Source organism: Ursus maritimus, unplaced genomic scaffold (genome assembly GCF_017311325.1).
Source record: "Ursus maritimus isolate PB19 unplaced genomic scaffold, ASM1731132v1 scaffold_24, whole genome shotgun sequence".
Lineage (NCBI taxonomy): Eukaryota > Metazoa > Chordata > Mammalia > Carnivora > Ursidae > Ursus > Ursus maritimus.
Window position 1 is genome coordinate 27,142,937 of NW_024424897.1, and position 13,431 is coordinate 27,156,367.

Sequence of the window (13,431 nt, forward strand, 5' to 3'; positions counted from 1 at the left end):
AAGGCTTCCTTTGCATCACCCCCATCCCTTTTTATTCACTTTTCTTGCACACCTGTTAGAAGGCATGTTTCTCTGATGCTTTGAATATCCTTCCCCATAGTTCTATCTGAAGAAAGGTAGATCTTATCCTAGATCCTGGAAGTGACCTTGCCCTTGTATTTTACCCTCTTGTGTTTTGTTTTAATTTAATTTAATTTTTAAATTTTATTTATTTATTACTTTTTATTATTATGTTCAGTTAGCCACTGTATAGTACATCATTAGTTTTTGATGTAGTGTAATTTTAAATTCCAGTATATTTAACATACAGTGTTGTATTAGTTTCAGGTATACAATAGAGTGATTCAACAATTCCATACATCACCCAGCACTCAAAAATGTGGAACGTTCCATGAATTTGTGTGTCATCCCTGCACAGTGGCCATGCTAATCTTCTCTGTATCATTCCAATTTTAGGATATGTGCTGCTGAAGTGAGCACTTACCCTTTTGTTGAAAAAGCCATGGGCAAGTGGCTATGAGAATACAGCTTTAATCTTCTCACCTTAAAAACAACAAAATGGTAATAACATGAGGTAAAGAATGTATTGACTAACCTTATGGTGGTAAAAATTTATCAATATATACACATATCAAATCATCACATAATACACCTTAAACTTACAAGTGTTTTATATCAATTATATCTCAAAGCTGAAAAAAAGTCAGACATTTTTTTTTTAAGTCAAACTTTTAAAAACAAACAAACAAATAAGCAAATAGCTATGGGATTTCAATCTCCCATTTCCTTCTTGGTAATTCTTCTAACCAAGATTAGGATATCTTGTTTACATTTATTTTCTCTGATAGCTGTAGCATCTCATTCATGTTTCATAAATATTACATACATATGAGAAAATGCTCATAACTAAGAGGTAAGAAAGCTGAATCACACAGGAATCTGCAGAAGCTCTTCCCTTCAGTAACAGACTTCTACAGCAAAGATTTCTGCAAGGAGGGAAAAAACAGGTAGCAATTTTTTCACTTCATAGTTGCTGGCCCAGTTTCTTTCTCATTGGGGAGTATCTGGTCAATTGGAGAATTGAATTTTTCCAGTTTAGCACCTGCTGTAAAAGATCATATTTTGAGCCCAAAACTGAGCTATAAGTTTTGAGGTGATATGTGCTCTGAATTATTTTTCTTCCTTGACATGGAACCACTGAAGAAAGTTACACCAAAGAATTGCAAACGAAACTTGTCCTCCCCTGGAAAAGAAGTGATGTGGGGAAAACACCTGCCCTTTGGAAATTAAATTAAATTAAATTAAATTAAATTAAAGAGAAAGATCTCAGTGTGAAGTTACTGGTGTTCTGTTGCAAAATTAAAAAAGAAAGAAAAGGAAAAAAAAACCCTATCAGGTCTTTTGGATGAGTGAAAAAAAAAAAGATAGGACAATGAAATGTGTGTAAAACTTACCAAAGCACTTTTGGAAGCTGGAGACCAAAGATTTTACAGGTGAATATCAAGATGGTGGAAAATAAATCTCAGTAGACTGGCAGGTGAGCTTAATGAAGTAACAGAGGATGAATCAATGTTTATCAACTTAATCATCAGTTAATGAACCTCTGATTAAAAGTCAGAGACCAGATGAAGTAATGGCAGACAGATATGTCAAGTTCAGAGCAGTGGGAATATCAAGATCAGAATAAAAGTGTCTCTACTACCTAGAGAGAAACAAACAGGGAGACAAAGCATTGTGAAAAGGCTTTGCACTCTATAAAATGATTTTTATAAGAATCAGTTGACCATAGTATAATGTAACTGTTGTTTTCTTTTGCTTTCTTTTGTTTCAGCCCTTCTTCTGGTAAAGGCATAAGACATGGATAGAGTGCAAAATGTTAATTTAAGATCTTTGCTAAGGACAGGACTTTTTGCTGTTTTTTTGTTTCGTTGTTGCTCTTGTTTGGTGAGCGCTCCCAGCCTCTGGAGGAAGTGGGAAGCATAATTACAAAACTATTTTATTCAAGTTATGTCTAAAATAAGATCAATGGGAACTTCTGAATAATTTGTTAGGAAGTGACCAAATATTACTGTACGTGGTAAACTTATATAAACTTCTTCACAGAACTAGGAAGGATAACCTCGACTGGGTAAAATGTTGGGGGACTTAAAATAAGGCAAACAAAGCAGTCCAAATAATTTAGAACTAAAAGTTCACTTATACGACAGCCGAGTATCTTGATAATATTTGCTTAATCTAAATTACCCACTATTTAATCATCCCTTACTGAAATCTCACTCATGCAAAGAATACACGACAGCGTCTGTAGCATACAAGAAACCAACAGGACTGCAAGTGGCTGGAAGGATCTGGGTGACATAAAGTTCAAACAAGAAGTTTTAAGAGAGTTTTGGAGACATTCCCACTATCTAATACTCCCTTGGTTATGCCCATTCGGAATGCGTCTCATGCTTCGAAAAATCTTGACTGCCAAACTGCATTGTTCAGGGAATACTTAATTTGTTTCTCCTTTTTATTAATAGAACACAAAGAACAAATATCTGAGAAAGCCAGTTTCCCCACAGTGGATAGGTACAATTCTACCCCAAAGCCAAGGAACCTAATGTTTTAATTAGTCTGTACAGCTGCATCTTGAATAAAGGTGCAATTTTCATTAGTGTTTTGGACACTTTCAAAATTTCTTAAAACCCTATATCCAATTACTCTTGCTCTAGGAAATTTAGGGTCTCAGATACCCTCAGCTGTAGAGATCTTCGGACCCCAGAGAACAATTAATAAGTAACAATAGTTGCAGCAACAGTGAAGCCCAGCCAAAATCCTTAATTAGGTTTTTATTGAACTCCAGAATACAATTTATTTTTCTAATAAACAGAGTACATTTTAATATGTTTGGCATTTTATTGTTCTACTTACCTTTCAGTTGTGCAATTTTATTTTATTAAGCTATGATATTTTTAGCCTCCAAAACAGTTACCTCCCTACCTAGGGTACATTCCCAGAAGCAATTACTTCTTTAATTAGCTTTGACTCATTAATCTCTGCCTCTAACACTTTGCTATCCAGTGCGGCGGGACTTCCCACCCATTTGTACGGTATAATACAGACATCACAATAAGTTTCTCTTGATTTTTTCACCTTACTTGATTAAAAAAAAAATTACTAGAATTTATTTTTTTTTTAAATTTAGTTTCATAGTAAATAGAGCACAAAGTATAGAGATTTTCCATATAACCACTACCTGCACCCCCCACATGCGCAGCCCCTTCCCCCCAATTATCTACATCTCCCACCAGTGTATACTTGTTACAATTGAGCTATGTGCATTGTAGCATCATTATCACTCAGAGTCCCTAGTTTACATCAGGGTTCACTCTTGATGTGGTACATTCTGAGGATTTGGACAAATTGTATAGTGACCCGTATTCACCATTATGGCATCATACAGAGTAGTTTCATGAGCCTAAAAATCCTCTATGCCTCACCTATTCATCCTTCTCCCCTATAACTCCTGGCAACTACTTCTCTTTTTTACTGTCTCCATAGTTTTGCCTTTTCCAGAATGTCATATACTTGGGATCGTATGGTCTGTACCCTTTTCAGATTGGCTTCTTTCACTTAGTAATATGCATTTAAGTGTCTTCCCTAACATTACATCTCTTGATAGTTGTTTTTGTTGTTGGTCGTTTTTTCTTAGTGCTGAATAGTATCCCGTTGTCTGGATTTACCACAGCTTTTTATTCATTCACCTAGTGAAGGATATCTTGGTTGCTTCCCAGTTTGGCAATTATAAATAGAGCTGCTATAAACATCCATGTGCAAGTCATTTGACAATAATATATGTCTCATATATACGTGGTCTTCATCCACTGTCCCCAGCTCACATCTCCCAATACCCTGGAAACTTCCTGAGCTGATATGAGTAAGGCAGGCATCTTTTGTTGTAATATTTAGTCTCTCATCATCAGTTCCTGAAAATGCTCCAAAGCTATAACGGTGAAATGGTGAAATGAGCGTCTTCTTATTCATAACAAGCACCTTTCAATCACAAATGAGTTTATGTTAATGAGATAACTTTTGGAAATGCCTTAAAGATGGGGGCTGTTGCCAGGGGAACCAACCACGAGTAGAGGGTTAAAACTTTCAGGCCTGCTCTCTGATTTCTGAGAGGGTAGAAGGGCTCGGGGTTGAATCAATCACCAACAGCCAATGATTTAATCAATCTTGCTTATATAATGAAGCCTCCATAAAAAAAAAAACAAAAGAAGGGTATTCAGAGACCTTCTGTGTTGGGGAGCCAGAAAATTACACATGCCAGCATGCTGGGCCCCAAACTCTGCAAGGGCAGAAACTACTTTGTTCAGCACCTCGCCCTATGTATTTCTTCATCTGGCTATTGATCTGTATCCTGTAACATCCTTTGTAATAAACTGGTAATCTAGTGGGTTTCCTGAGTTTTGTGGGCTGCTTTAGCAAATTAATTGAAGCCAGGTGGAGGGTTGTGGGAACCTCCAATCTGTAGCCTGTTGGTTTGAAGCACAGGTAACAACCTGGGCTTGCAACTGGTATCTGAAGTAGAGAGCAGTCTTGTAGGACTGAGCCCTTAATAAGTGGAATCTGAGGCTATCTTCTGGTAGAATTGGGGTACAGAACTCTTAGCTGCATAATCTATTTTTATTTATTTATTTTTTTTATTTGAGGGAGAGAGCATGGGAGGGGGGCAGGGGCAGAGGGAAAGGGAGAAGCAGACCCCCTGCTGAGTAAGGAACCAGTTTCAGGGCTCGATCCCAGGAACCCAGGATCATGACCTGAGCCGGAGGCAGATGCTTAACTGACCGAGCCACCCAGGCACCCCTCTGTTTTTAATTTTTTGGAGGAATCTCCATACTTTTTTTTCCATAATAGTTGTAAAAATTTACATGCCTGCCAATGGTGCACAAGGGTTCCCCTTTCACCATATCCTTGCCAGAACTTATCTCTTGCCTTTTTGATACTAGCCATTGTAACAGGTGGGAGGTGGTATCTCGTTGTGGTTTGGGGTTGTATGAGTTTCTCTGATGATTAGTGATATTGAGCATCTTTTCAAATCTGGGGGAAATTTATATGGGTTCATTGGAGAAAAGACTATTCAGTTCCTTTGGCATTTTTATTTTTACTTTTAAAGATTTTCTGTATTTTAGAAAGAGAGTGTGTGTGAGAGAGCGAGAGAGCATGAGCAGGGGATATGGGTGTGGGGAGCAGAGAGAGAGGGACAAGCAGACTCCCTGCTGAGCAGGAAGCCCAACTTGGGCTTGATTCAAGGACCCCTGGGATCATGACCTGAGCTGAAGGCAGATGCTTAACAGACTGAGCAACCCAGGCACCCCCCCGCCCAGTATTTTTAAATCAGATTCCTTTTATTTGCTTTTGAAATGTGTAAGTTCCTTATATATTTTGGATATTAAACCCTTACCAGGTATATGATTTTCAAAATTCCTCCCATTCATAAGTTTTTTTTTTTTTCATTTTGTTGGTTGTTTCTTTTGCTTTTTAGGTTGATGTAGTCTCATTTATTTATTTTGGCTTTAGTTGCCTTTGCTTTTGGTGTCATATTCAAAAAGTCATTGCCAATACTAACATCAAGAAGTTTTTTCCTTCTTCTATAAGTTTTGCAGTTTTAGGTCTTACATGTAAATTTAACTTTAATCCATTTCAAATTAGGGTGGTATAATGCAGGAGTTCAATTTCATTTTTTTGCATGTGATTATCCAGTTTTTCCTATGCCATGTATGGAAGAGACCATAAGACACCAATCTTTGTACTTGGCTCCTTCTCATATATTTGTTGGCCATATATAAGAAGATTTATTTCTGAGCTCTCCATGCTGTTCCATTGGTGGTCTGTGTCTGTTTTTATGCCAGTACCATAGTGTTTCAAAGCATACAGTTTTATAATATTGTTTGAAATGAGGAAGCGTGATGCCTCCAGTTTTTTCTTACTTTCATGATTGCTTTGACTATTCAAAGTCTTTTGTGGTTCCACACACATATTGGATTTTTTTTTTTTCTGTGACAAACGCCATTGAACTTTTGATAAGAACTGAATCTACAGATAGCTTTGGGTAGTACAGGTATTTTAACAATATGATGTCTTCTGATCTATGAGCACAGGATATAGGTCCATTTATTTTTGTATTCTTCAATTTCTTCATCAAAGTCTTACAGTTTTCAGTGTACAGATCTTTTGTCTCCTTGGTTAAATTTATTCCTGAGCATTTTTTGATGTTATTGTAAGTAGAACTGTTTTCTTTTTCATATATTTCATTGTTAGTGTTAAGGAATGCAACTGATTTTGTATGTTGATTTCGAATCCTGCAGCTTTACTGAATTTATTAGTTATAACGGATGTTTGGTGGAGTCCTTAGGTTTCTCTATGCATAAGATTATGTGATCTGCAAAAAAAGGAGAATTTTACTTCTTCCTCTACAATTGGTTGCCTTTTATTTCTTTTTCTTGCCTAATTGCTCTGGCAAGGACTTCCAGTACTATGTCGAATGGGAGAGATGTGAGTGAGGACCCTCGTCTTTTTCCTATCTTAGAGAAAAATGTTCAACCTTTCACTGTTAAGTCTGATGTTAGTTGTGAACTTGTCATATATTGCCTTTATTATGTTGAAATACATTCCTTCTCTCCCCAGTTTGTTGAGAGTTTTTTCAGGAAAGGAGGTTGAATTTTATCAACTGCATTGTCTGCATCAAATGAGATAATCATATGATTTTCTTTCATTCTATTAATGTGGTATATCACATTTATTGATTTGTGTGTGTGGAGTCATCCTTGCATCCCAGCAATAAATCCCACTTGATCATAGTATATGATCCTTTCATATTATTGAATTTGGTTGGCTAATATTTTGAGAATTTTCATAACTATGTTCATCAAGTATATTGGTCTGTAGTTTTCTTTTCTTTGTCCTTGTCTGATTTCGGTATCAAGGTAATGCTGCCCTCTTACATGAGTTTGGGAGTGTTTGCTCCTTTTCAGTTTTTTTGATAAGTTTGAGAATTGGTGTTAATTCATTAAATGTTCGGTAGAATTTACCAGTGAAGCCATCTGGCCCTGGGCTTTTCTTTATTAGATTTTTGATTATGAGTCAATTTCCTTAGTCATTATTAGCTGTTCAGATTTGCTACTTCATGATTCAGTCTTGGTTGGGTGTGTGATTCTCGGAATTTAAATATTTTTCTGGTTTATTCAATTTGTTGGCATATAATTGTTTATAGTAGTCTCATGATTGTTGCATTTCTGTGGTATCAGTTTTAATTCTCCTTTTAATTTTTTATTTTATTTATTTGAGTTTTCTTTTTTCTTAGTTATTATAGCTAAAGCTTTCTTTTTTTTTAATCTTTTCAATAAGACCAACTTTTAGTTTCATTGATTTTTAAATTGTTTTTCTGTCTGGTCTATTTTTTTTGTGTGTGATCTTTGTTATTTTGTCTATTAAATTGGGCTTAGTTTGCTCTTATTTTTTAGTTTTTTTTTACCGTGAAAAGTTAGGTTGTTTGAGATCTTTATTGTTTCTCTTTTAGAACCGCTTTTGATGCATCTTCCAGGTTTTGTGATGTTGGGCTCCCATTTTCATTTCTTATAATACATATATATTTCTAAGATTTTTATTTATTTATTTGACAAAGATAGAGATAGCCAGTGAGAGAGGGAACACAAGCAGGGGGAGTGGGAGAGGAAGAAGCAGGCTTCCAGCAGAGGAGCCTGACATGGGGCTCGATCCCAGAACGCCGGGATCATGCCCTGAGCCGAAGGCAGACGCTTAACGACTGAGCCACCCAGGCGCCCCATTTCTTATAATATATTTTTTGATTTCCCTTTTTATTTTACCCATGGGTTTTTCAGGGGTATGTCATTTAATCTTCACATATTTGGACTTTTCCAGTTTTCCTTTTGTTACTGATTTCTAGTTTTATAAAATTGTGGTTGGAAAATATCCTTAGTATGATTTCAACCTTGTTAAATTTGCTAAGACTTTTTTTGTGACCTATCATATAATCTATCCTGGAGAATGTCCCATGTGTGTTTGAGCAGAATGTGTATTCTGCCTCTGCTGGATGGAAATGTCGTGTTTATACCTGTTAGGTCAGTTTAAAGTGTAGTTCAAGTCAAACATTTCCTCATTGATTTTCTGCCTTGATGAATTAACCATTGTTGAAGGTGAGGTACTGAAGTGGGAAAAATTACAGGCCAAGATCTCTTTTGGCCTTGAGCTGTGTCACCTTGGAGGAGGACCGATATAGGTAAAGTCAAATGTTCCCTCTTACCCCCTCCAGCGCATCCAATCTCATGCATTTTTGTTCCAACACTGTGCTGGCACTTTTCCATTGGAAACCTGGACTTCCACAAAGACTCTCTTGTCCATAGGTGATTGTCTGAGACACGATTCTCCAGGGGCTCCTGGACCGTAGCTGGGTGGGGCTGAAGCCAGTTCACGGGCCACTCCATGGTCCATAGCCAAGACCAAGGGCTTTATGCCTATTACTATACACATGAGTGGGTGAGAGTCCTCTTGGGTCCCTTGGCATATGTTGCTGAATTCCACAGCTCCCACAGAGGTATTATTATCATCTGTGAAAAGATGCCAAATTGTTGTCACTGAGAGGGGGACATGAATAAGGATATCTTGTTCAACCTTGTCTCTGACAGCACCTCTCTCCATTTCTTTAGTTCTTTGATTTTATTCATGAGGGTTGTGCTTTTTTCCTCATATAGATCTTGTACATATTTTTGTTAGATTTATACCTAAATATTCTACTTTGGGGGGGGTGCTAATGTAAATGATACCATGTTTTTAATTTCTTATTTCAATTATTTGCTGGTATATAGGAAGGCAATTGTCTTTTGTATATTAACCTTGTATCCTGCAACCTTACTATAATATGTTATTAGTTCTAGGATTTTTTTTTTTGTCAATTCTTACAGATTTTCTACACAGATAATCAATGTCACCTGCGAATGAAGAGTTTTTTCTTCCTTCCCAACATGTTTACTTTTTAAATTTTATTTTCTTGTTAAGACAGTGACTTCCAGTACAGTGTTGGAAAGGAGTGGTGGTAGGGAACATTCTTGTTTTGTTCCTGATCTTAGGCAAAAAGTTTTGAGTTTCTTGCCATTAAGGATGATGTTAGCTGTTGATTTTGTGTAGATATTAACTATCAACTTGAGGAAGTTCCTGTCTATTGTCTGTACTTGTAAAGATAATATGTCCTTTGTCAAAATGTCCCCAGCCTTCTATTCCTGGGATTTGTGGGATGATAAATAGGGTGCTCTTGCTAGAAAAAGAGAAAGAGAGAGAGAGACTTGTTATCTCATTATATCTCACGAGGGCTTGTTTCTTTTACCTATTACTAATTACTACCATAACACTTTATATGTTTCTTTTAAGGGATCTGACATCTTGTTGCATAAATATATATATGTATGTATATGTATATGTATATGTATATGTATATGTATATGTATATATTTGTCCTCAGTGTCTCATACAGAGCTCTGCCACAGTTGATATGCAGTAAATTTTGGTCTTTGACTACTTATTCCTGCCTAATAACTGAGTGAAATGATAAAGTCTAATAACAAAATATACAGTAGAGAATTGGTTATAGTATCAATGACGGTTGTATTAGGCTATCTTCCCAAGTACAGTTGTTCTGTATTTGCAGGAAAAAGCTGATCATTTATTGGCAGCCCCTAGTAATTCATTCCTCCTGAAACCTGTGCGCAGTGAACCAAGTTATCTAAATAATAATCCCAATAGCTCTTAATGTAGCTTGAGCCAGAGATTCAAATTCACTTATGCTCTTTGGAGTTACCTTTTTATTTATACCAGTAGGAAATTTAAAAAGGAGAAAAATAATTCTGCTTTTGTGCAGTTTCACAGGAATTCATGTCAAGGTTCTCAACAAAGCACTAAGAGATACATCATTCTATCAGTAGATTGTTGCTATCTTTTTAGCCGGTAAGAATGCTACTCAGAGATACCTGATGAATAATAGAACATAAATACTATACATCATTTGCAGCTACTAAGGACTGTGGTATTACCACCTCAATTTGTAAATTGTGGAAACTTAAAAACAGAGAAGTTAGCAGGATTTTTGATCTACAGTTTATTACTGAAGTAAGCATTATAAATATAAAATGAGCTCAATTCTTCCCTTTTTTTCTGTCCAACTGACAAACATAGTGACATAAGTCTATGAAAGGCTTTCCTCCAAAATTTTATGGCAGCAGGGCCTCATTAATATATAGGAATTTCCAGGTTAAGAGCTATAATTTAGGTAAGTATAGTCAGTGAAATCATGTTTAGATTAATTTCCCCCAAATTACCCACGGTATGAAGTGGAAAAAGGTTTACAGTCAATCAACTGAGGTTTATAAGGCTAACTCCAATAGACTAATTACTTTCTAAACAATATCTACAAACTGTTTCTATATCAACATGTCCTAGAAAGTTAGGGTTATCTTATAGAAGATTTTTGTAGTCTGTTAATTAAAAAAAAAACTATGTGTGTGTGTGTTTCCTTAAATCAATGAGGCAGAATAGAATAGTATAATGATTAAAAAAATAGTATGATGTAGAGACAAATCTAGTTTCAAATCCCCGCTCTGCCATATGCTCGCTGCATGACTTTGGGCAAATTCCTTAATTTATATGAGAATCAACTCTATAGTCTCAAAATGAGTTTCATATAGTTTTTAACTCACAGGATTATTGTGAGAATTAAATAAATTAATACTATTAAGTTGCTCGGCACAGTGCCTGGTACATTATCAACTTGCAGTGAATGTTAAGTAGAATCGTTACTACCAAATCACAATATCAACAGCATCAAAATTACCTGGTGATAAACTTAAGAAATACAGAGCTCACCTTACATCCCAAAACTCAACTGAAGGACACAAAGGAAAATTTCAAGACACGAACAGAGGAATCATATTCCTACAAGGAAAATCTCAATAGTGTAGAGTTGTGGGTTAATCCAAACTCATTTAAAATCTATCAACATTATTTCTTTATATAGATGCCAAAATTCATTTTAAATTTTATCATAAAATGAGCTCTCATCTATAAAATCATCCAAGATAATCATTAGAATTTCAACTCATTTGGGCTACTATAACAGAATACCCTGGACTGAGTGTGTTATAAACAATTGGGAATTATTTCTCATAGTTAGGGAGGTTAGTAAGTCCATGAGCTAAGGCTGGCAGATTTGGTGTCTGGTGAGAACCCCTTCCTGGATGGCTGTCTTTTCACAGTGCCCTCGCATGGTGGAAAGAGCAAGGGAGTTTCTTGACCCTCTTTTATCAGAATAATACATACATACATATAATAATGTAAGAATCACATGTATGGGGGATACACCTTCATAACCTTAGTCAGCTCCCTGGAAGCCCCACATCCTAATACCCTCCCCATAGGAGTTAGGATTTCAACATATAAATTTCAAGAGGACACAAACACTCAGACCATAGCAGAAATGTAATAAAAAATGTTGTGTAACTAGTGGATTAGATGAGAACTTTGTGTCAGAGGACACAGTGGAAGGGAAGAGTGGCCCCAGGGATGGCAAGAATTACAGGACCTACTCCCTGGCAGAGAGCCCAACACTGGTCATTCACATTTATCACTCTCACGTCCCTACCACCAATACTCTGAATTCAGTGGATAAAAGTCCCCTAAGCCTCTACAGGCTGATGCTTCCTCCTAGACCCATAAACCTTTCATGATCTCTTCTCATTTTCCTACTCCTTTCCAAGACTGAAGAAATCCTTTCTTTAATCTGAACAGTGGTGGGAGCGGTTTGGTAAAGGTTTTTGGAAAGGACTTTTTTCCGCCCTCATGTTTCTCCAAATAGTTGTGTCATCCCTGGTGTCTAAACATTTAAACATTTCGAAGTTAAAAGTAAAAGCTTACCAGGCTTTTTTATGATTCATGTTGTCACATTCCTTTTCCAAGATAAGGAGCACAGAACAGATCATCTTCTGAGAAAGAATGGAAACGAAAAAGGGAGAAGGAATCAGAAAAATGACTAATATGTAAATAATATTCAACCACACACACAAAAAATACATGTTATTAACAGCTGTCTTTGTACTAATTAATGGAAAGTAGGTAGTAACCATTCCAAAGGGTTCAAAGGTCCACAGCTGCAGAAGTTTCCTTGGTGTACCTGGACACCAGGGTGTCCCAGATAGTCAGGAATCACTCTTTTCTTGTTCCTCTTCTTTTCCTTGTTTCCCTCTCTGCTTCTTTGTTTTCTCTGGCGTCCTCTCCCTTAGGGACACTATGCAACAGTTATTTTTTAAAAAAGGCAGAAATTCTAAAAACAGAACAAAACAAAGTAAAATGAAAACAGTAACAGCAGGAACTCCCCCCCACCCAAAACAAAAACAAAAACAAAACAAAACAAAAAACTAGTGTAGTAGGATTCTTTGGGAAAAGTAATACACAGAAATTCTAAACTAAAATAAAATCAATTTTTCTCTGCAACATATAAAAACATATATAAAACATTCACTGATGGAGTAGTAAGCCAGAGTTTTATATTTAAAACTCCCAACAACTCTTTTGAGTAAAATGAATAGCCTTGTTTTTCAGAAGAGGAACAACGTCTGGGAGGTTAAATACATTGGGCACTTTATAAAAAAAGATTTTATTTATTTATTTATTTATTTATTTATTTATTTATTTATTTATTTGACAGAGAGAGTGAGCAAGCATGAGCCAGGGGGAGAGGCAGAGGGTGAGGGAGAAGCAGACTCCTTGCTGAGCAGGGAGCCTGATGTGGGGCTCAATCTCAGGACCCTGGAATCATGACCTGAGGCAAAGGCAGATGCTTAACCGACTGAGCCACCCAGGGGCCCCTACATCAGGTACTTTTAAGCCAGCCATTCAGCTGTTAAGTGACATGACTGGCATTCCTGTGTAGACCTTTCTGTCCTTAAATCCCACACTTCTGAGGGAATGGTGTGCTTCCACTCACTAACACTTAACCATTTGGTAGGTTTGCAAAACTTTTCATCCCTGTGGAAACACTCTGACAATGTCTCCGAGTCCTCAGCTCTCAAATCTAATAGCCGGAATAGACTTCTGACAGACTTCAGAACAGCTGCCTTTCTTCAGTGGAGGCAACTTGGTGCTCTCTTCACCGTCTCGTCATACAAAGTGGTTTCCAGAGTTCTGTTATGGCTTCTCCCTTCGAGGGGGTTGGGTTGCATGTCCTGTTCAAGAGTGTGTGTGTGTGTGTGCACGTGCGCGGGCGTGCACGCATGCGCACAGACGCAGAAATCAGTTGGCAAACAGAGAAAGGATATTGACTGGCAGACAGTAAAGATCAATAACTGAAACTGGATTATCTGGCATCAAACAAAACCTCATCTG

General features: G+C 36.8%; 1 non-coding gene across 1 annotated transcript; it reads right to left on the reverse strand.

Annotated features, from left to right (window-relative positions):
• Nucleotides 1-373: 373 nt before the first annotated feature.
• On the reverse strand, nt 374-480 carry LOC121105109. Its single transcript, XR_005837539.1, has one exon. It is a non-coding gene; the product is annotated as a U6 spliceosomal RNA (small nuclear RNA).
• Nucleotides 481-13,431: the final 12,951 nt, after the last annotated feature.